Raw genomic sequence first — 24,669 nt, forward strand, 5'->3', positions numbered from 1 at the left:
TGGCTCACAGCCAAAGTCCAGAAAAGAGTTGCCTCTGCCTCCCTGTGTCTCCTGAACACCCCCACCTGGCTTCTGCCCCCACTACTCCACTGAAACATTCCTCATCAGGTCACTGGTAGCCAAATCCCCCAACTACTTTTGCTCTCTCTTGACTGGATGTGTGGGTAGCATCTCACACTTCTCAACTAGGCTCTCCTTCTGACTCTCTCCTGCCTTAGCGTCAAGGGCCACACAGTGTCCTGAAGCCCCCATCCTGTTTCTCCAACCCCTGGCATTGGCCTCTGGGTCTAATCTGCCAGCTTCCTTTCCTTCCATGTCCTCTGAACAGTTATGTTTCCCAGGGTTCCAGCCTCCGTTTCCCTCTCTTCTCACCTTGGAGGGTTTCCCTGAGCATGCTCCTCCCTTGCTATGGTCTCAGTGGTTTCACTCCAAAAGATGCTCTATGCTAACCTCCTGCACTGGCCCCTCACCTGAATTCCAGACCTCCAACTCCAATGGTCTCCTGGACAACTCTTCTAGAAGTCTCTTCATGTCCAAAGCTGGACTTGGCCCCTGGCTCCTCCCAATCCTGCCCCTCCTCCTTCGCTCCTTGCTCAGGGAAAGGTCACCACCATCTGTCTAGTTGCCCTGAAATGTGGATGCCAACCTGGACCACCCCATTTTCTCAATTTCCACACTCAGTTGGTCACCAAGGCCCATTGCCTTGACCTCTGTGATAAATCCCTGTCTGCCTACCCCCTCTTCATCCTGCCCGCCTCTCTCTTGGCTGGCCCCCCTGCCTTCAATCTAGCCCTGGTCAGTCCCCATGCTGCCCCTCTCCTGTTAAAATGCAAATTGTATCATGTCCTCCTTTCCTGAAAAGTCTCTGATGGCTCTCCACTATCTAGGATTAAATCCAAATTGCTGCAAGGCTGGAGTTGCCAGATTTAGCAAATAAAAATGCAGGATGTCTAGTTAAATTTGAATTTCAAATAAACAATGACTCGGTGTGTGTGTGTGCGTGTGTGTGTGTGTGTGTGTGTGTGTACTGAGCAATATTTCCCATCTGGACCCTTGCCATACACCTAAGGACTTCGCTTCTTGCTACTCTGTATCTCGCATCTGACTCTGAGGAGAGGGTGAACTGCTTAAAAATGAACAATAGGCTCCTCTTACCTGCTGTTCCCTCCACCGGAAGGGCGACGTCCCCTTCTTGTCCTGGCCAACCTGTGCTCATCTCTTGGGTCTCGGCACACTGGGGCCCCCTCCTCCAGCGAGCCTCTGAGCTCCTTGATAATGGATTGGACTCCTTTCCCGGGTGCCCAGAGGCCCCTGTGCTTCCCTAGTTAGCAGCACTTTACTGGTACCCTGGATTATCATTCAGTTTGCTCTTTGGCTCCCTCCGCGGCAGACAAGGAGTCGCCAGGAACCTTTCCCGGCCCGCATCTGGCCTGGCTGGCTTGGCCACCCTCATCCAGCTGGATGCTCCCTGGAGGCCCAGAACCTTGGCCAAGCCTCAGCTCTCTTCTCGCTCTCTTGGCCTAGATCCCAGCCTGATGGTTCACACTCCCTGCTTGCCTGAGTTCCCATGAAAAGTGGCCTCCACCCCTAGCTCCCTGCCCAGGGCCAGATTACAACATGCTGAGACAATGGAGGCTCCAAGCCAAACTTCCAATGGGCCTGCGTTAAATCCCCCACATCATCTGCCTATGTAGATCTGGGGATGGATGCTTGCAGCCGAGGCCATGGCTCTCTCACACTGGGTATGCCTGGGCCCTTTGCAAGGGTGGACAGGAGGGAGCTTAGCCCTGAAATCAGGACACTTGAGTGTGAATCCCAGGTCTAGCGTCTTTCTAGCTGCCTGGAGATGGGGTAAACGAGCCTTAGTTTCCTTGTCTGTAAAATGGATACAATAATGCTTACCTCACAGGATATGCTGTCAAAGAAGAGTACCTAACACATAACCAGGACATATAACAACAAAGAGTATGCTAGCTCCGACCTTCACTTGCCTTTCTCGAAGCTGCTGGTAACAGGACCCAAGACCAGAGCTCTCCTGGTAGGGTTCTTCTCCCAGAATCACTAACCCATCCACCCCACACAGCTTTATTCAGAGAAGAAGGGAGGAGCATCATCAGACCCCCGCACAGGTTCTAGAAAGCAGCTCCGCTGGCAAAACCGTCCCCAAATCAACAGCCCAGGTGAACTCAAAAGGCCTGATGGAGCCAGCTGAAGGCAAGATGTGTGAGTAGGGGCAGCTAGACAGGGGACTGAGCCCTGGGCGTGGAGTTGGAAACGCTGGGCCTGCTGCCTCCTCCAGACAGTCGCCTCCTGCCTCTTTCTGCCCCAGCCACCCTTCAGACCCCAGCTGAACACCCCTGCACAGCTGCAGGACCCGTTTGTGGCCCAGCCTCAACCGGAGTGGTCAGGGTCCCTCATAGACATTCCCAGGGCCGGGGGGCCGGGGCAGGGGGCATTTCCCAGATATCCTCACCATTTAGATCCTTTACTTACTGGCACCATGATTTATGTTCCAGACTGAAAGGCGGAGAGATCAAGAATGAAAGAAAGGAACAGGGGCACCTGAGTGGCTCAGTGGTTGAGCATCTGCCTTCAGCTTGGGTCGTGATCCCAGGGTCCTGGGATGGAGTCCCTCCTCCGGATCCCTGAGGGGAGCCTGCTTCTCCCTCTGCCTGTGTCTCTGCCTTTCTCTCTGTGTCTCTCATGAATTTAAAAAGAAAAAAAGTAAAGAAAGGAACAACATATCAAAAACAGAGGGACAATTTAAAGGTGCAACATATGTGTCATGGGAACAACAAGAAGGAGGAGAAAGAGAAAGGAGCAGAAGAAATTGTAGAGGTAATAATGGCTGAGAATTTTCCAAAATTCATGACAATCTCTCGCTGCCTGCCCCTCCAAATGCAAAGGGCAGGAGTCTGTCAGCTTGTACATAACAATAGCCAAAAATGTTTAGGATGACACTGACTAAATGTTTAAAAACATATGCACACACCTACACAGACTTCCAGTTTCAATTCCAACACATAAAGAGCTCAGAAATCATCCCTTCCATCCTCACAATAAGAAAAAGCAAAAACAAACTGCAAATCGCAGATCCATCAGAGATTTGGGATCACAGGGCCAAACCCTGAAAACTGGAGAGACAGGGAACACAGAGAATCACCCGCAGATTCGCCTCCTTGGGGACAGAAACCACTGGAGAAGCCGGAGCCGTAACTGGCAGGAGCACTTGGGATAGTAACAGGCTGGATGCTCCATGTAGACTAAGTAGAGTTAAAAACTCCAAGGGGCCCAGTCTTCAGGCCTTTGTGGTTTTATCTCCAGGACCCCACAGGGGCTCACACAGAAGACTGCGAAGACCGTGGAGAAATCCCCTCCTGCTTCCAGGGGCAGCAAAAGAAAAACCATTTTGAGAAATCCACCCAGATGGTTTCGGTAACAAAGGCTTGCCCCCAGGAAAACTGCTTTAGCAGCATCTTATCTGATCTGGGCAAAAGGCATTAGACAGCTCCAGCCTCTTCCAGCCTTCCGGTCTCACAAGGGTAGGGGGTGTGGCAAGAAATGCCTCTGAAAGTCGCAGTCACTCCAGTCACTCTGTGGGGTCTCAGGCCTGCTAAAACAAAACAAAGCAAAACAAAGAAACAATTGAGATTTAATCATAAGATTATAGAAGGCTTCGCCTTCCAGAAATCTCACCAACATATCAACAGGTATAATAACAGTAGATTACAATGTAGAAAGCCTGCAAGGAGCCTGCTTCTCCCTCTGCCTGTCTCTGCCTCTCTCTGTGTGTCTCTCATGAATAAATACATAAAATCTTTTTTTAAAAAATGAAGAAAGATTAAGATTAGGGAGGGCACCTGGCTGGCTCACGCTTGATCTTGGGGTTGTGGGTTCGAGACCCCCATTGGGCATAGAGATTACTTAAAAATAAGATCTTTAAACTTCTTAGGAAATACCAAAGACAACTAGAGAGAAAATAGCAAGGAACTAGAAAAAAAAAACCAGAGCCTCTGGCACCTACAGCTACAACAAACATGAACGACAGTCCTACTCCGGAGCTGGGTTAACACAGAGCTCGCACTAAAAGCCTGATTGGGCACCTGGGTGGCTCAGCCCATTGAACATCTGCCTTCAGCTCCGATCATGATCCTGGCATCCTGGGATAGAGCCCTGCATCAGGCTCCCTGCTCAGAGGGGATTCTACTTCTCCCTCTGCCCTTCTCCCTGCTCATGTACTCTCACTCTCTCTCTCTGTCTCTCAAATAAATACAATTTTGAAAAAAATCTTAAAAAGACAATGGGGTACCTGGGTGGCTCAGTCAGTTAAGTGTCTGTCTTTGGCTCAGGTCATGATCCCTGAGTCCTGGGATCTGGTCTGCCTCAGGCTCCTGGCTCAGCAGGAAGTCTGCTTCTCCCTCTCCCTCCTCCCTTGTTCAGTTTCTCTCTCTTAAATAAATAAATAAGATCTTTTTTTAAAAAAAAAATGGTAACAGAAGTTCTTCAGAAAGAAGAGAAATGATACAAGTGGGAAACTCAAATCTTTTTTTTTTAAGATTTTATTTATTTATTCATATGAAAGACACACAGAGAGAGAGGCAGAGGGAGAAGCAGGCTCCATGCAGGGAGCCGGATGTGGGACTCGATCCCGGGTCTCCAGGATCACGGCCTGAGCCAAAGGCAGGCGCCAAACCGCTGAGCCACCCAGGGATCCCCAGGAAACTCAAATCTGCATGAAGAAAGAACATCAGAGAAGGTGTTCTGTCATCTTTTATGGAATCAGTCAGGTGTGGCTACAAGAGGAGACACAGGAGAGGTCACTCCCAGGCCCTAGAGGTGGGAGGCACAGAGCATATGCATGCAGTGCCCCTTGGGAAGGGCACCAGGGTGGTCAGGAGGGCAGTGCTTAGCCTATGGCTTTCATTCAGGGGGTTCCATGGTGCAGAATGAACAGCTTATGATTGCCTAGTTTGAATAATTTGGGAGGAGGGAGGCTTTGGGCCACAGGGGTGACCTCTAGCTGCCGGCCACCTGGCCCAGGGATGATTAAAGCAGAGGGATATTGTCTCCTGGGGCTTATGGATGAGGAGGAGCCGGGACTCTGAATTATAGTGTTGTAGGGTGACTTCACCACTCTGTGTTATTTGAAATTTGATTTAGATTCGTTGTGATTGTATATTGCAAACTCTAGGGTAACCACCAAAGCAGTTTTTTTTTAAAGCATAATCGATATGCTAAGAAAAGATTGATAATGGAAGCATATTAAATGCTCAATTAAAACCAGAGAAGTCAGATAAAGAGGGGAAGGGTTTTTGTTGTTGTTGTTGTTGTTGTTGTTTGTTTTATGACTTTATATAGGGACATCTGGGTAGCTCAACATCTGCCTTCGGCTCAAGGTGAGATCCCAGGATCCGGGATCAAGTACCACATCAAGCTCCTTATGGAGAGCCTGATTCTCCCTTTTCTTGTGTCTCTGCTTTCTCTCTCTCTCTCTCTCTCTCTCTCATCTCTATCTCTATCTCTATCTCTATCTCTATCTCTATCTATCTCTCTCTCTCTGTCTTTCATGAATAAATAAGTAAAATCTTCCCCAAATAGTACTTTATTTATTTGAGAGGAGTGAGAGCCAGAGAGATCAAAGAGGGAGAGGGAGAAGCAGACTTGCCGGTGAATGGAGAGCCCAATGCAGGACTTGATCCCAGGACCCTGAGATCATGACCTCAGCAGAAGGCAGACACTTAACTAACCGAGCCACCCAGGTGCCCCTAAAAAGGAGATCTTAAGTTATATATTTGTGTGTATGTGTGTATTACATACAAAGAAATATAAAGAAAAAACTTAAAATTGCCCATCATCCTATCTCCAATAGATGTTGAAATTATATTTAAAAAATCAGATTAGAAAATGCAAACTGTACAGAAAGCAGTAGAATGAAAGCCAAGGCTCTCTCCCCAACAATATTTCTTCCACTCTTAGTTTCTTGTGATCCTTTCTTGAGGTGTGGAGAACTTGATGCACATAAGTAGCTATCTCTTACCGGTGAGTTCTCTTCTTGTTTATGGTTTCTCAGGGCTGCAAAGAACATTCTTTGGGCAGCCCGGGTGGGGTGGCTCAGCGGTTTAGCACCGCCTTCGGTCCAGGGTGTGATCCTGGAGCCCCGGGATGGAGTCCCATGTCGGGCTCCCTGCATGGAGCCTGCTTCTCCCTCTGCCTATGTCTCTGCCTCTCTCTCTCTCTGTGTCTCTCATGAGTGAATAAATAAAATCTTAAAAAAAAAATTCTTCATCTTTGTTTTTGTTTTTGTTTTCTTCTTTATCTTTTTAAAAACTCATTCTTAAAAAAAAAAAAAAAAAAAAAAAAAAAAAAAAAACCTCATTCTTTCGAAATAAGTGTAAACTTACAGAGAAGTTGCCAAAAAAATAGTCCACTCCCTTTGGAGCTTCCCCTAATGTTGACATCTTGCACGATCGCAGCCCAGTTACCAAAATTAGGAAATTAACCTCACACACATGCTAGCCGCCCACGGTTTCCCCATCAATGTTCTCTCTGTGGTGGGATCCGACCCTGGGTTCCACTGACATGTAGGCATGCCTCCTCAGCCCCCTCCACTCCCTGGCAATGCCTCAGTCTTTTTCTTGACCTCAACACCTTGGCAGAGTTTTAGCCAATGATTTAGTAGAATATATCTCCCTGTGTGTTTATGGCTGTTCTGTCATGATTAAATTGTGTGTTTTGGGCAAGAATACCACAGGAGTGATATTGTGTCCCTTCTTGGTGACTCATAACAGAAAGTTCATGATCTGGGCAGCCCTGGGGCCCAGCGGGTTAGCGCCACCTTCCGCCCAGGGCGTGATCCTGGAGACCTGGGATGGAGTCCCACGTGGGGCTCCCTGCATGGAGCCTGCTTCTCCCTCTGCCTGTGTCTCTGCCTCTCTCTGTATCTCTCATGAATAAATAAATAAAATCTTAAAAAAAAAAAAAAAGGTTCATGATCTGTATTCCTGGTGATATTAACTTTGTTTACTTGGCTCAGGAGGGATCTGCCGTGCTTCTCCTCCATAAAAAATTGTCTTATCAATTGTGATTAATAAGTGTCTTGTGGGGAGATACTTTAATACGACACAAATATATATATTTATACACACACACAACACACACACACACCACTGCCTCTGATTTCAATCCAACATCACACCAACCTTCCTCCTCATCTGTTTTCTGACCTTTCTCTCCAACGCCGTGAAGCCTGGCCCTGCAGTGGATGGCCTTATGTGCTCAATTATAGTCTGAGCATAAAGCAGTTTCAGAATGGCCAACCCATACTGCTGTGAGAAATAGATTTACTAACTGGAATACAATCCTGGTGTACAGTTGTCTTTCACTTCCCAAATGTTTTGTCTCTATTCAGTCAAAATAACTTTTTTCCAAAGTTGCTGAAGTTGATTCTTTTTCTCCCCGTGGCTTTCAGTCTGGTGATGTTATTCATTTGTCCTACTGTCATGTTCATCTGTTACTGTCTGTACATCTGGGGCTCCCCCTACATCCTGGTTGCTTCTATCTAGTCAGTTAATTTGGGGGATTGTGAAATGTTACCATGGCTCTCAGAGGCAGAGCTACAGAAAAGTAGATACAGAGAAATGCCACTCGTCCTTTTGCTCCCATCTTGTTTCTATTCCCCCTTCTTTCCACCCTGCCCTCACCTACACCCTGCAGATAACCAATCCCATTAGCGCTGGTTTATCCTTACTGTGTTTCTTTTGCTGCTCAAATGAGTAGATGCATGTGTATTTTCTTTCTTTTTTTAAGATTTTATTTATTTATTCATGAGAGACACACACACACACACAGGGGCAGAGACAGAGGCAGAGGGAGAAGCCAGCTTTTCACAGGGAGCCTGATGTGGGACTCAATCCTGGATTCTGGGATTCCGCCCTGAGCCAAAGGCAGACACTCAACCACTGAGCCACCCAGGCGTCCCAGCAAACATTTCTTTTAGGGAAATTCCAAGCATGAGATTTCTGGTGTGCACTGCATTCATTTCTTAGATTATGCAAATTGCTTCCACCTAGCAGAGTAGGTGCTCAATAAATAGCTGAGGAATCAATGAATTCTTGGCTTAAGACTCACTCAAGAGGTGATCTGGGGAAAATCTCTTCATCTCTCTGAACTTCAGCTGTCTTAACTTTATGAGCAAGGTATGGCTCTTCCAGCTCTGATGTTGGAGGACACACGGCCAAGGCAGCATACCTCTCAGGATTCATCCCACCTCTTGCTGTCTACCACTCCATTCCCTTTCCACAAACAATAATAAACCAACAGCAAAGAGAGTAATGACCAAGACTATTTACCAATTGCTTGCTGTGTGCATTACTTCATTTCATCCTCACAAAAACCACCTGCCCTGCAGTCTTTTATCATTCCTACTTTGTGGATGAAGAATTGAGTCTGGGAAGTTCAGTTGCTTGCCCAAGCCTGTGTGGTTCTTAATTGTGGAGCAAGATGAAAACTCAGATGTGTCTGACATCTGAGTCCACATGGTTATGCACTGAGCACAACTTTCTCCTGCTCCCCTGGCTCATTTCCGTGAACCTGGCCATTAATGGATTGTTGACCACCTCTCCTATGTCCAGCATTTCCCATCTCTGCTGAATATAAATAGCTGTTTTATGCTCAAATTAGTCAAAGCTTCTCTCCCTGAGGACTTCAGCACTGCTGTGTACTCTGTGACTTTCCACAGAGTATCTGCAGGATGCCAAGTTGCTCAAATTTATGCAAGCACAAAACTGTTTTTCCTTTCATCATCTGCTAACGTCCCATGTATTAGTTCTTTGGGCCATATCTTAATATTGCCCTTGAATTTTCAGGGACAATGTGACCCAGATGGTCTGTCTTTGTGGGGGTAATTACATGTTCCTAGGAGGTTTGCAGCCTGGAAACCATCCATGGGCCAAAACGGTGACTCTGGCAGTGGGGATGTCAGGCCCTGGAAGAGCTGCCAGCAGAGCAGATAAAGGCATCAGGACCTTCCTGGCCCCCTGAATGCAAAAGGCAGGCAATGATGCTTCTTTTGTTTCCTGTGGCTGATTCTGGTTCGAGAGGCAAGATGATGCTCTTTCCCCTTTTATGTGGCGTGGGGGAATTTGCTCTGGTTTGCAGGCAATCAGAAAATGTCCCCCACTTGGCATTATGAGAACCATACCAAAAGCCCCAAAGATAAGGAAGTTCTATAAGAACACCTCTTTTTGATGAGAAATGCTGCCCAGGGCTGCTACCTCCCACAATTCCAAGAGGCACTGTTCATAGAATACATGAAATACTAAAAATGCTGCTTCCCTGGAGCCCTCACTAGCCCAGTCTCCTGAAATTGTGTCCAGTCCTGAGCCAAAAATTAAGACTTTGTTCTGCTGAAAATAAGGCAGAGGGCGAATTTCAAGCAACATTCTGCCTCCAAATTCTTGAAATTCCACCATTTCCTGAAATGTCTTAATAAGAGCTATTACCCCCAAAAAATTATTTTTAAAAATGCAAAAGAAATGTCCCAATCAGATATTTTCAGGAAATTCCAGGTTAAGTAAACTTTAGGAACTTCCTCTGCTATAGGACTTGTCAGAGCCTTTATAAACTTTTTTTTTTAACCTTTTATTTATTTATTTATGAGAAACACAGAGAGGAGAGAGAGAGGCAGAGACACAGGCAGAGGGAGAAGCGGACTCCACGCAGGGAGCCCGACGTGGGACTCGATCCCGGGTCTCCAGGATCATGCCCTGGACTGAAGGCAGCGCTAAACCACTGAGCCACCGGGCTGCCCAGTCAGAGCCTTTAATACACTGAAGATCCTGTAGACCAAAGGGGCAAAAATGAGCTGTGACTGTTTCTCAAACTTATTTTCATTATAGAATTTCCTTTCCCTCTTTTTTGGAAACTAAATAATTCAGAAAACATACTTTGAGAAACCCTGTCACGAAAGAGTGTGTTTCCCCTCCAAAAAGCCAGCTTTCCCCAACCATGTGTAGAAAACATCTTTGTCCCTGTCCTGTCCCTCTCAGCGTAATCACGTTCCATCCCAGAGACTGTTGGGACCCTGGCATGGCCCAGCCCACCAGCCTGTGGGGGCTGGAATGAACTGAGGATTTGCTGAAGTCTCAGGATGTGTGGTTGCTGAGCCCTGGTGCGATGTTCTCTGCCACCCATCGCCCCCTCACCATCCCCTGCAACCCCCCACCACTTTTGCTCAGGCTTTAGCACTAAACAGAAGTGGGTTCTCCTTCTGAATCTGCTACTCCCCCACCATGTGAATCTGGGTGAGTGATAAGACGCCTTTTGGGGTTCACTGTGCCTACATCCTAAGGAAACTACAAGACCTAGCCTAGATAAAGTATGTAATGAGGTTAACCTAGTGCCAGGCACATAGTAGGTCTTCAAGCTCTCCGGCTGAGTAATCCCAGCTATGCTACTTCCTAGGCTTGTGAACTTGTGCAATATACCTCTTGACCCCTAACTTCAGTTTTCTAGTTCCTAAAGGAAGAATAATCGTGCATGTTTCAGCGAGTCATAGGGAAATTGAAAAGATAATGCATGAAAATGCTCTTTGGAAGCTGCAGAGCCCTATGTAGTTACAGTAACCATGGTAACAACAATGCATTAGTGAAATGTAAAGCTGATGTACCAACCACAGGGAGCCCATTCTAAATCCCAGAGGAATTCTGTGTACTTGGCAGCAGTTCCTCCAGGATTGACAACCATTCATTTCACAGATATTTGGGGCTGCTAACTCTACGCCATGTTCCAAGCTGAGGCTGGAGAGACCTATCACAAACTGGGAAGGGGTATGACATTTTGCCCTATTTCCTAACTAATCTGGATGCTGGCAGAAATCATCGGACTCCTGAGTCAGAGACAAAGGGCTTTATTACTCACGGCACAATCATCTGCATATTTGGACCAGTTCCTCTTTCCCCCAAGTCCCATGGGGGTAGAGTCGCCTAGCTTCAAAATAAACACATAGGGCACCCATTTAAAGTTGAATTTCAAAAAAAAAAAAAAAAAGTTGAATTTCAGACAATGAATGCTTTTTGTGTGTAAGTCTCAAATATTACATGGGACATACTTTTATTTTAAAAAGTATTCATTGTTCATTTGAAATCCAAATTTAACTTGATGTCCTATATTTTAATTTTTTAAAGACTATTTATTTATTTATTCATGAGAGACACAGAGAGAGAGGCAGAGACACAGGCAGAGGGAGAGACAGGCTCCCCCCCAGGGATCCCAATGCAAGACTTGATCCCAGGACCCCGAGATCATGACCTGAGCCGAAGGCAGACACTCACCCAACTGAGCCACCCAGGCATCCCTAGATGTTCTATATTTGTTTTTTTTTTAAGATTTTATTTATTTATTCATGAGACACAGAGAGGGAGAGAGGCAGAGACACAGGCAGAGGGAGAAGCAGGCTCCATGCAGGGAGCCTGATGTGGGGAACTCGATCCCGGGTCTCCAGGATCATGTCTTGGGCTGAAGGCGGCGCTAAACCGCTGAGCCACCCAAGCTGCCCTTCCCCAATGTTCTATATTTGAATAGGTGATTCTACTCAAGAATGGTATCAAAATGTCCATCTGGTTGTAATACAAGAGATGAACCCTGAGCTGAGAGAAACCAAAACTTTTATAATGGGCAGGAAGCATACCTTCCTTTTGACCCAGAGAAAGGTCCTTATTCCAAGGCCATCCATTATACAAACATCCTTGGAAAAATAGTTTAGAACAAGGGGCAGTCAGGGGCTCTGCTTACAAGACTTGAAAGCCCCATGGAGAACAATCCTGTTTACCAGGATATTACCAGCAAAATCCTGGCAAACAGGTGTGGGGAAGAGGAGATGGCTATGATCTCTGTCCCCTGGAGTTAGAATCTAGATATCACTGCTGATCAGTGGAGATGAGTTCCATCCATGTCCCTCCCCTAGCCTCCCTCTCGCCACCCAGCCATGACAGTGCACCTGCTTGGTGGGGGGAGAGGGGATTGTATGACCACCTAGGTGCAGTTCTGCCAAATAAGATGGATGAGGATACATGCCCTCCCCCTTCCAGTTCATTCAGGAGGTGTTCGTCTGGTGCCTGCCATGGTGGGTCCAGACACCCAGAGGGGAGGCTACTGATCTAGTCCTTGCCCTCATGAAGCTTGCAGTCCAATGGTTTTGTAGAGGGGTCCCTGAGAAAAATGGCTGCTCCTTTCTCTAAGGAGAAGGCTCCAGTTGTGACGTCCCCACCAGATCTACCCGTTCTCCCCTATCTGCTCCATGTCTCTACACCCCTGCCTTCACTCCAACTATAGCAGCTTGGCAGTGCCTCCCTTCCACCTCTTTCCTCCTGCTCAGATTCCACTTGTCCTTGGAAAATTTCAGCTCAAACCCTGCCCCCTCCAAAAACTTTTCCCGGGACAGTGCTTCCTTTCTTCCTGCTCCCACTGTAGATTTCAGCCTCACTCTGAGCACCAACACCCACTGGCTTTATATCCCAAGTCTGGGAATAGACCCGTCGGAGCCTGCACACCTGGGTCAGGTTTTCTGTGCTTCAGGTCAGGCGTGGACACTTTAAAGCTGAGCAATTGGGGATCCCTGGGTGGCTCAGCGGTTTGGCGCCTGCCTTTGGCCCAGGGCGCGATCCTGGAGTCCCGGGATCGAGTCCCATGTCAGGCTCCTGGCATGGAGCCTGCTTTTTCCTCCTCCTGTGTCTCTGCCTCTCTCTCTCTCTATGTCTATCATGAATGAATGAATGAATGAATGAATAAATAAATAAATAAATAAATAAATAAATAAATAAAGCTGAGCAATCTAGGAAAATTACTCTGACTCTCTGGGCTCTGGCTGTCTCATCTGTAAAGCAGGGTCTTAGAGAGAATTCAATGAGATAATCCAAGGGGAGGGCCTGGCACAGAGCAAATGCTCATTCTTTAAGTTACAGTGAGAATGATTATGACAGATCCCTTTCATATTCTCTTTCTGCTGATTCCCCACAATGGCCCTACTGGGCAAGTATCACAATCCCCAATTTACAGATACAGAACTGAGACTCAGAGATGCGAAGTGATTTGCACAAGCCCTGCTGGTATGCAAAAAAGCTCGGCCTCCAGCCCTGGCTGGCCTGACTGCAGAGCCTGTGTTCTTCCAATGACAGAAAATCTTATGGGGCATGGGAGCCAAGTGCCCTGGGAATGCTGGCTGTGCCTTCTGGAAGGCCAGGAACCATGAACCCCAAGAGGTGCCGATTTTCCATCCCCAGCTTCTGTGTACAGAACTTGAGTTGTCTCCCTCAACATCTTTTCATGCTGCTCCTCATCTCTATCGTGGAGAGAAATGGGCTTATCCAAAGGCAGAGTGGGCTTGGTGGACATTTGAGCCTTGGTCATCTTGGTGATGGCTATTCACACACACCCCTCCCTCCCAACTCGAGACATTTGCTTAAAAAGTCATTTGAGCCTTCATGGAACTGGGTTCATTTCCTTCCCCTGTGGCTCTGCTGCCGGCTCTGTGGTCTTGCTCCAGAGCCCAGAACACTTGTTTGGGCTGCCCTGAGCTCCTGCTTGCTCAGGGACAGTCAGGTCTCTAAGGTTCCTGAGATGCCAGGAGATGCTGAGAGATTCAGTGTGCGGCAGGACTGGGCCAGGGAAAGTGGGCTTGGCTTGAGCCAGTGGACCCAACCTGCCCTTGATCCCCCAGAAGTCACCAGGGACCAGTGGCCCCCTCTTCTGCTAAGTTTTGGTAAGAAATAGGGACTCTGCCACTTCTAGCAGCAAATCCGATTCCATTTCTGTTCTTCAAGTTCAGTTAAAACTAGCTGCACCCCCTCTTACCCCAAACTGACAGGAAGTCTGATCACCCTCTTGGATATGCAGCCAGGAGTCTTGCCTGTGCTGCCAGTGTGTGGTGGAGGTCACTGCTACGTGGTGCTGCTTGGGTGATGGTCCTCCGCATCTGTAGGCCTTGGCTGACTCACAGCAGGCCACCATGACCCTTCCAAAGAGAGGGTGCAGCTTCATCCCCCCATGCCAAGCTCAGCCACCAGTGCGCCTCTAAGCCTTGGTATCCACACCACACAAGGCCTGAGCGACAGTGAAAGGACCCTCAGGAGCCTTCCTAGAGGCAGGGTGCTAGTCATTTCACCCTCTAGACACATGAAGGGCATGTTCTGTCCCTTTCTCTTTTGTGGGGCCAAGGGACTTTTCAGGGACGCCAGGATCTTAGAAATGCTCCAAACCTGTCTACTCTCCTTAGTGGGAGGGTGATCAGACCTCCCAGGGGTAAGAACATCTTTCATTCCTTCCTGAGCCAAACAATCTGTGCTCCCTGTATCAGGCATCAGCTCATATCTGCTCAGTGAAGGAGACTTTCCCCATAGCATCGAGAAAACAAAACTCAGGTTAATAAGTTCTCTCTGTACTGGCTCCTCATGCTAATGATAAAATCCATAGCCCAAACCCCCAAAACAATCCCAAGAAGTGAACCCCAAGAATTATGGATCCATTTTAGGTATAGACACACTCGTTTAATGAACATTATCATAATCAGAATTGCTCTCACTTGTGGAATGCATACAAAACCTAAGATTAACTTAGGTAATCTACCTATCAGGTGGCATTACCCATCCTGGAGATCCATAGTTGGAATGTGTCCAACACCATCCACCCTGACTCTCCATACCTATTTCAGAGTCCACACCTATTTCAGAGTCCCGGAAAGTCTAAAGCCTTCTGCAAGTTTCTTGTTTTGTGTAGGTTAAATGTCTTTAACAATTAGACCCAGAATGTAATGACCTAACACAATAGAAGTTTATTTTTTCTTTGCTGATAAGATCTAGGAGGTTCCATGCTGCCATTGTCAACACAGGACTCCCAAGGCCCTCCCACAGGCAGGAAGGAGAGGCAGGGAGGGACTGGTGTGGGAGGTTTTCTGGGCCAGGCCTAGAAGTGGCACTCATCACTTGCACACACATTCCACTGGCTCCAGCTCCATAGTTTGGCCACTCCCAACTTTGGGGGAGGCTAGGGGAATACAGGGAGCTGTCAGCCCAAGAAGTGGCAGATGGATCCCCATGTAGAGCCAGTGGTCTCTGACAAACCCAGCTTTCTCAAATCCTTAGCTCTGTCTTCCTTATGTGTGGTCTCTGTTTCTCATTGCCTTCACTCAGGAAACTTAGCACTCTTTGATTTACACACACACACACACACACACACACACTGTATAGGCACTTGTGGGACTGGCAGATGTTCCTGATGATCGGGGATGCAGAAAGGATGGGCTGGTGTTAGAATATGGGGAAGGGGTGCAGGGCTCTCCTTCAGTCCCCCAGCCTTGTGGGCTCTTCCACCTACCCTTTCCTTGCCCCTTCTTTTAAAAAAATTTTAGGGAGATCTGGGTGGTTCAGTGGTTGAGCATCTGCCTTTGGCTCAGGGCATGATCCTGGAGTCCCGGGATCGAGTCCCACATCAGGTTTCCTGCACAGAGCCTGCTTCTCCCACTGCCTCTGTCTCTGCCTCTCTCTCTGTGTTTCTCGTGAATAAATAAAATATTTTTTAAATTTATTTTTAAGTCTAGTATAATTTACATGTTATATTAGGTTATATAAGATTCAGGCATACAATACAGAGCTTTAACACTTTCATACATCATGCCATGCTGATCACAGTAGGTACCCTCTTTAATCCCCGTCACTGATGTCACCCATCCACACACACACCCCACCGCCTCCCCTTTGTCAATCACCAGTTTGGTATCTATAGCTAATTGTTTTTTGGTTTGTCTCCTTTTCCCTTTGTGTCGCTTGTTTTGTTTCTTAAATTCCACATCTGAATGACATCATTTGGTCTTTGTCTTTCCCTGACTTATTTCACTCAGCATCATACTCTTTAAATCCACCCATGTTGTTGCAAATGGCAAGATTTCATTATTTTTTTATGGCTGAGTAGTGTGCCATTTTATATCTATATCTCCCTCATCTTCATCCATTTGTCTGTTGATGGACACTTGGGCTGCTTCCATATCTTGGCTACTTACTGTAAATAGTGCTACAATAAACATAGGGGCATATGTGTCTTTTCGAATTAGTGTTTTTGTTTTCTTTGGGTAAATACCCAGTAGTAGAATGACTGGATCCTATGGTACTTCTGTTTTTAATTTTTGAAGAACCTCCATAGTGTTTTCTCCAGCTCCCACTCTATTTCTTCTTCTCCCTTTCAAGGCTTCCCTGCCCCAAATAGAGCCTTCCCATGTGTCATGCTGAAGAGGTGCCCACCTTACCACACCCAGCCTGGCAAGTCTCACCAAGAAGCTAATCAAGTTGTTTTCCCTGAACAAAGATAGTTCCCAGCTGTTATAAGGTGCCAGCTGTTGGGACAACTTTCTTTGTTCATGTCCTTAATAACTCCAGGGGTAGGCATTGCTACTTCACTTTACAAAGAAGAAAATACTAAAGAGAAGGAAAAACCTGCTTAATTGAACAGCTGGTAATTCATAGAGTCTTGGCTCTAGAACACTAAGCTGTGGCCTGGGTGTGGCTGGAGAAGGGCACTGCTGTTTCTCAGGTGGTCTGCATAGTTCTAGGCTGTGCATTTCTTATTTGACCTAGAAGCTCTTCCCGTGGTGCAGATAAAGAAAATGAGCATCAGAGATGGAGAAGCAACTTGCCTGAAGTTAGCAGCGTGCCAGGCCACTGTCCCCTGCCCAGGTAGTCTCCACACTTTGGGGGCAGAAGCCTGGAAGTCTGAGTCTTAGCTCCAGCTCTGCTCCTGATAACTCTCTGACCTGGGATAAATCCGTTCCTGGGACTGAACTAACAGAGTTGGATTGAGCAGTTCCTTCCACGCTGAGGACTAGGAGGCTGAAATTCCATCTTCATTGAGCCTGCTGATGCTTCTTTAGCCCTATCTGGAAGGGCAGGAGGCTGGGAAGCACCCCCAACCCCTGCCCAGCTCCATGAATCTGTTTTGACTCCCTGTCCACAGACTCCCCCTTTTGCAGGAAAGGAGTTGTAGTTCCTGCTCCCCCTTACCCACATCTCCCCCAACCAAAGTCCCTGTGCAGACAGCAACCAGTGGAGCTACAATGGAACTGCAAAGCAATTCAAAATTGCTTTCCAAACAACCTGGAGGGCTGAGTTTCTGAAAGAGGAAGAATTGGATAACAAAGCTAATTCAAAAGCTCCCTCCTTATTCTGGTCTTGGGGGGTGGCTCAAATACAAGGCTTCAGAATGGCCCATCCCTGGGCTCCCAGTGCCTCTCCCACCTTTGAACAGCCAGAGTAGTCTCTCATAGGGTGACCAGCTCATCCTTGTTTGCCCAGTTTTCAATGGAAAACCGAGGATTGCAGGAACCTGCCTTGGTTCCAGGCAAACTGAAACCATCGGTAACCCTGCACTCACTGCACTTTTAATATTTTCTACCTCAATGTTGTTTGGTAATTAAGAATTTTGCCTCTAGGTCAGCCCCGGTGGTTAGCAATTTACCGCTCGCTGTCTTAACCCAGGGTGTGATCCTGGAGGCCCAGGATCGAGTCCCAAGTCAGGTTCCCTGCATGGAGCCTGCTTCTCCCTCTGCCTGTGTCTCTGCCTCTCTGTCTCTTTCTCTGTGTCTCTCATGAATAAATAAAATTAAAAAAAAAAAAAAAAAAAGAATTTTGCCTCTGGAGTCAGTTGAATCCTGCCTCTGCGCCTTAAATGTCTGTGTGACACCGAGCAGGTGATCTCTCCTCCTGGTCTCTGCTGTGACTGAGATATGCTTAGTATTATCTAGTCCCTTGGGTCACAGAGATGACCTAGATCCAGCCTCATGGGTGAGGGCAGCTCTCTGAAAGGGTTGTGTTAAGGTTCTAAAGGAGGTTGGTACTGACAGGCCAGGGGGCATAGGGAGGGCTGATTGAGGCTGCCCAGGGTTGTTGAGAGACACCTGTGGGATGAAGAGCCATTTGTTTGGAGCCTTGATAGGTGAGTAGGAGTTATGCAGGAGGAGAGTGGGGAAGAATATTCTACGTAAAGGAAACAGACTGGGGAAGTATGTGTCTGGTCAAATTTAGCTGAGCTGGAACTCAGCTGTTCCAGCTGAACGTCTTTTGGAATTTCCTCTGGGTTAGAGTTGGCCACAAGAGAAAATGTGCATGAGGTTTGGAAAGTGGAAGTGAACACAGTGTTTATGCTCAGGCCATTAGCAGAGGCACTTGCAGCTCATCCATATTGGCGTAGATGGGCTGACTCTTCGTGTATAGGTGTGTGTGTGTGTGTGTGTGTGTGTGTGTGTGTGTGGTGAAGGGGGAGGGAGAGAGGGAAGGATGTGGCAGCAGCTTTTACCTGCTCCAGCTCCTGCTGGATCTTCTGGTCTCTTCATCTTCCGGGCTAATTTTGTCAACAAAGTCTCCAGCTTCTCCTGTAGGTCAATTCCATATTGGAAACTAGAGCCTTGGATACAATGAGAGACCAGTGAGGGCTCTAGTTTGTTTTCCTGGGCTCCAGCTTGTCCTTACTCTCCCTGCCCTGCTGGCCTCAGACCTGGCACTGGATGCAGAGGCCACAGCTGTGTATGAACTGCTCATGTGGCTCTTATGCTCCTATGATTGCATTAAGTCCACTCCTTATAATACATTCCCATTCTCTATCACTCCTAGTGGTCTTGCTTCTCCAAATGAACTCTAGCTGATGCCCTGAGTCCTGTGTGAGTGGGGGTGTGTGATGGGAAATGAAGATAGAGAGGTGGGCTGGCCCTCCTCTGCCCAGACCTTAAAGCCATGAATGTCTGGCCAAGGGTTTACAATTTATCCTGCTATTAATGAGGAGCCATTGAAGAGTTTTGAGCAGGGAAGTGACATGGTCAGACCCCAGATGTTTTTTCCCTCTCCAACATTCTTGATTCCTATGGTTGTGTATTTATTATGAGCCAAGCCCCTGCCTGGGTTCTGGGAGAGATAGCAGAGGGTCAAACATGGATCCCACCCTCCAGGGGCTCATAGGTACATATGAGTGAAGTGTCTCACATCAAGGAAGGACTCTGAGGCAGAGGAAATAAAATGGTCAGAACCACAAAAAGAGAGCTGGCAAAACACTGCATTTCCTCAGCTGGAATATGACTTTCTAAAACATTTCTTCTGTACTTCCCCTACCCAGGGCTGAGTAAGTATATAGCCCTAACTTCTCGAATTGACTACTTTTCAATCTCTCTTTATCAGGAGGAGATGGAAAACTCTTAGGGGCTTATACTAAACAAGCAGAAGTTTCAAGCACTGTCTTTTCTCCTCCTGTCTTCACATGCTCAAAAGTGTGGGCGCATCTGGTGATTAGCAGGAGCTAGGACAGGGGGACCACTGTCTCTGTGTCCCAGGAGTCCCAGCTGGTCAGAGCTGAGATTCTGACACCTTTGTACATGTGCTCTGTTAGGTGACGCTCTCCATCCTGCCTTGGGCTCTTTGTACCTACTGATTTACAAGAGGGCGAGGGAGCCTCCGTGGAAAGAGACCAGTGGCCGCAATCAAGGCTCGGATGTAAACATGTGTGTGTGGAAGAGCAGGGGGCAGCAGGCAAGGCACTCAAGCCTTTCTTCCAGAAGGAAGCAGCATACTGCGGCATAGCTGACTCAGCCACAGGGTCAGAAAGGGGGATACAGGGATTAGTGGCTGTGGTTGGAACCTGCCCTCACCCTGGTAGTCCTCATGGGAACCACAGGAGCTGGCCCCCCACCCCCCCCACCCTGAATGCTAATACAGCCTTGCTGTGGGGTCTCTAGACTGTGTGCAGCCCAGAGAGGAGCGAGCCTTCTCTTCTGCAGTCACATGACAAGCAGTGGCAGTGCTCCAAGCGAGTGTGAGTGGTCATGCTACAGGCTGAACCTTGATGGCAGTGGAGCCTCAGAGAGGCAGAGAGATGACTGTGCCAGACGATGACTTCTGCTCAGTCAGCAGCAATGATGCCATCAGTATCTCTCACTTTCTAACTGTGAAAGCACTGACCATGGATGGCTCTGACAGGAAGTGGCAGCCAGGACTAACTCATGAGTAATTGTATCACACTCCTTGGGATTGGGACTGCTGCATAAGCAGGTCTCCAACTCAACAGCATTGAAGATTAACTGTTTAGCAGGACATGATCCATTTCCAGAGTTGGCAAGGCCTGAGAACACTGGATTACACTAAAATAAGATTGGAGCTGGTGCCAGGTAGCAACTGGATGCATGGGGAACTGGGAATCCGGCCTTGTGTGAGTGAAGGGCATGAGATTTGGTAGAGCCTGGGGAGAGAGCGGGGGTGTGGGTGGTGGGCAGGGCTGGAGTTAAGAGAAAACTAGTGCTGTCTTCTGCATGGTTGTCCTGGTGCAGAAAGTGCAGACAATCTACAGCGTCAGGGCAGCAGGAGAGAAGCAGGACCAATGGGAGAAAGCCATAGGGAGGCATGTTCTCCTTCAACCCGAGAAAGAATTTTCTAGAGCCAACGGCCTTCAGGAGAGAGTGAGCACCTAGCTTCACAGGATTCTAGCAGAGGTGGGATGGCTGAAGGATCAGGATGCTGAGGACCATTGGACTCCAGGTTCTCAGTCTCATGAACCAATAAAATTACACTTTAAAAAAAATTCTGGGTACCAACATAAGTTTCACACCAAACAAGGGAGAACATAGTTACAGCCTTCCCAAGAGAGAATTTATCAATCACATTCCAAGAATAAGAAATAAAAAACCCAGAAGAATAGACCACAATGTACATCTCCAATTTCTGTTCCCACAACAGGCTATGATGAAGCAGTGACTAGGAAGAATCACATCTGGAAGCAACACTGTGGATGAACCTTAGGAACAAAATATCAAGGGAAAGAAACAAATCACAGAGGGCTATACCACCACACTGTGTGTATTAAAGGTTCAAAATCAAGCACAACCAAAAATATATTGCTTAGGGACAAGCAAAATTGTGGCAAAACTATTTTTGAAAAATGAAGGTATTGGAAATACAGCTCTAGGTGGTGGTTACAGCTGCGGGGAGGCCAGGGGCAGGCTGTGGGAGCACCCAGGTGCCTCTGATAGCATCAGACACTTCTGGGGTCTGGTGCAGGTGGCTGAAGTGCAGGTGTTTGCCTTATGACTTCATAACATGACGTATATTTTTGTCTGTATAAAATATGCAATACAAATTAAAAAACTACCAAAGGACATATACAGAATTATACCAAAAAATGCATCTATTTAAAAAAAAATTGGGCGGGGGGGATTTCACGGTTATATCATTGTTTTCTATCCAGAATCCTTTCTGTTTGGGGACCTCCATCGACGGTAAACACAGAAATGAAGCTCATATGGCCAATGTGTTCCAGAACTTCCACTTTTGTCTGTCCTTTGCACCATTCCCGTGTCACATGGGTGTTTGAATGCCATTCTGTCACTTACGCAAACACAGGAAGTTGAGGACCAGTAGCTGGGGGGTGGGGGCAGGCTTGGGGGAGGGGCCATCCGGCTGGCTGGAAAAGCTGTGGAAAATGTGGAAAAATGTGGAGGCAATCTGGAATTTGGAAACCCTGGCAGTGGTAGGAGGGAAGCAGGCAGTGCGGCCCGTGGCCAGGGGAGGGCCGCTGTAAGAGGCCTTCTGGAAGATGGGAGGCCCCTGTGGTGCACCTATCAGACCAGAGTTACACTTTGGTTCCTCCAGCCGTGCCCTTTCTGCACAGTGAGGAGTCCTGGGTCTGGAGATTGCCTTGTTCTGTTCTTGGACCATACCCTGGAACCCGGGAGTTCCCTGCCTGGTGGTCCTGGGCCTGCCCCATGACAAGGGAGCCACACTGTCCTGTGGGGCCCCGGATGGTGGAGCACTCAGTTTCAGAGCGAGTGTGCCCTCCATGTGAGGGGCTATCTCTCACTCCCTTCCTTCTGACTCTGCAGGAAACCAATTGCCTTGTATGGCCTGCTCTGTGGAGAGGCCCATGAGGCAGAGGGACTCAGGAAGGCCTCAAGGAACAAGGGCGGGGGACGCTAAGACCCTTAGTCCCCAGCTCCTGAGAAATGGAGTCCTGCCAACCCCTGCCTAAGTGACCTGGGAGATGGGTCCTCCCCCAGGGGAGGCTTCGGTGGAAAGCACCGGTTGCTGCCAACATTAGGAGACACCAGAGCCAGAGGCACCCCACCTAAGCCACGCCCAGCTTTCTGACCCCAGAAACTATGAGATAATTAGTGTTTGTTGTTTCAAGCCACGAAGCATTGGTATAATTCGTTAAGCGACAATAGATAAGGACTCACGTGGCTTTCTCTCTTACCTCACCAGCCCTGGCAGTCCATGATTCCTCTGTCTTCTGCTTTGCTTGCTCTCCAACCATCTCTCCCTCAATTTTCTAGGCTCTTCTGGGGCGGGGGCAGCATGTGTCCATCCCATGGGATCTCCCAGGGCTTCTCTTTGTGCCACCCTCTGACTCTGGGGCTTCTCCCTTGGACGGAGGGGAACAGCCCAGCCCAGAGCTGGGTCCTGGAGGATGCCAGTTCTCAAACTTCTGCAGGTTTGCCCTTTAACTCTGGGGGCCCTTTGAGTCCCCTCCTGTTCCTTCCCTCTGGGTGGCAGGATTGCCAGGAGGCGCTGCGCACTCTCTGCAAACCACAGAAGAGCGTCTACAGCTTCTCCTCCCTAGAAAGGCGCCTCTGGTTCCCTGGTCTCCTGGGCCAGCTGCTTTCACCGTTGCCATGGAAAGAGAGGATTGTCAAGGGAAGCTCAGAGAAGCAGTCAAATCGTGGGAGAGGGAGTGAGACGGTGGCCAGGCCCCAGGCTCCGCTTTTGGCTGGCACACAACCTCATGTTCCTCATTTCCTTGTAAATGCTCCTCTGAGGCTGCCTCAGCCTTATTTTTCTGTCTTTCCTGTGCAGGAATTGTGGGGTCTCCCCCAGAGCAGATTTTCCCAAAGGATACTTGGAAAGAATGGAATGAAGCTATTGGGAGAACATGACCCTCACTGGAGAGTCAGACCTGGGTTCAGATCCCAAGTCCGCTTTTCTCTAGCCACCGCTATGTGGGGCAAGCCAATTAATCTGTCTGAGCCTCACTTTTCTCATCTGTAAAATGGGTCAAAGCATCTACACTTTAGAATATTTTTTTAAAATGTTTACTGTGGTTAAAAGTTTTTAAAAAATGTTTACTGTGGTTAGAAAATTATATATATATATATATATATATATAACAGAAAATTTACCACTACAACTATTCTTGTGTACCACTCAGTGATATTAGTATATTTACACTGTTGTGCAACCATCACAGCCATCCATCTCCAGAACACTTTTATCATCCCAAACCAAAACTCTGTACCCATTAAATAACTCCCCATTTCCCCCTTCCATCATCCCCGATGCTCCTTACCGGAGCTGCTCACTCTGCTCCTTACCGTCTCTTTGAATGTGACTACTCAGAGTTCCTTATGCAAGTGGAATCAGATGGTATTTGTGCAATATGTCTAGCTTAGCTCATGAAACTGCTTCAGGGTGTTTGAGGAATAATTGGAAATATGCGTGTGACAGCTCCAGCTGGAGGTGAGCATGTACTGGGTGCCTAGACATGTTCATGGATGAGCAACTATCAGGACAACACCATTTGTCTTCCGCGTTTCAAGGCAGAAGGAATAGGACAGAAGGGGAGGAGTCCACCTTCCATGTGGGGAATCTAAGCCCCGGGAAGGGAAGCAGCTTGCTCAGGTCATGTAAGGCCAGGATTCTAGATTGTCCTGTTTCAAGGCAGGCCATGTGGTTTATGACGGAACCAGGAAGGTTCCCTTGTGCCTTCAGGGCTACTACCAGATGTTCTGCCATTGGGACTTCATTATTCTGGGTCTTAATGGTTTTTGATTCTCAACTTGTTCATACATCTGTCTCTCCTCCTGCCCGTCAGCTCCTCAAAACCTGTGTCCCTCACTTCTTCATCACTATGTCTCTTGAACTTTCAGGGCAATGCTGTGATCCATACCTCCCGGCGTTAACTGGTGTACACGGTGCCATAATAAAAAGTGAGTGTTCGTGGGAAGTGCCTGTGTCCATCAGAGCCCCTAGAGCAGTACCTCCCCCAAACCAGAGGCCTCTTTCCCCAGCCTGCCTCTGCCAGAGCTGGAGAGTCACATTCCTACAGCCGAGGCTGGGTTGGACTGGGGAGGCTGACACGTCCTGCTATGTGTGCCACCATTGCCAGGCCCCCCGGGATGTGTTTATTTCCTACTGAGACTGTGACAATCACCAAACACTTGGTGGCTTATAAAAACAAGTGTGTTAATTATCTCCTCGTTCTGAGCTCAGAGGTCTGTGATACAGTCTCCTTGGCCTAAAATCAAGGTGTCACCAGGGCTGTGTTCCTTTCTGGAGGCTCTAGGGGAGCATCTGTTTCCTGGCTTTTTCTGGTTCCAGAGGCTGCTTGAATTGCCTTCGTCCTCAAAGCCACTGGGGAGTGACAGTCCTGGCATCACACCACTCCAACCTCTGCTCCTTCCTGGATTCTTCTGCCTCCATCTTTCACTGTTAAAGACTCTTGTCTTGGGCTCACCCAGATAATCCAGAATTTCACATTTTATTTTTCAGGTCAGCTGACCAACGACCTTAATTCCTCCCATGGCCTCAGCTCCCTTTGCCACTTAACATGACATACTCAGGTTTGGGGGGTTCAGTTGTGGATGTGTTAGGTGGCCAGTAT

The sequence above is a fragment of the Vulpes vulpes genome, chromosome 2, assembly GCF_048418805.1.
Source record: "Vulpes vulpes isolate BD-2025 chromosome 2, VulVul3, whole genome shotgun sequence".
Lineage (NCBI taxonomy): Eukaryota > Metazoa > Chordata > Mammalia > Carnivora > Canidae > Vulpes > Vulpes vulpes.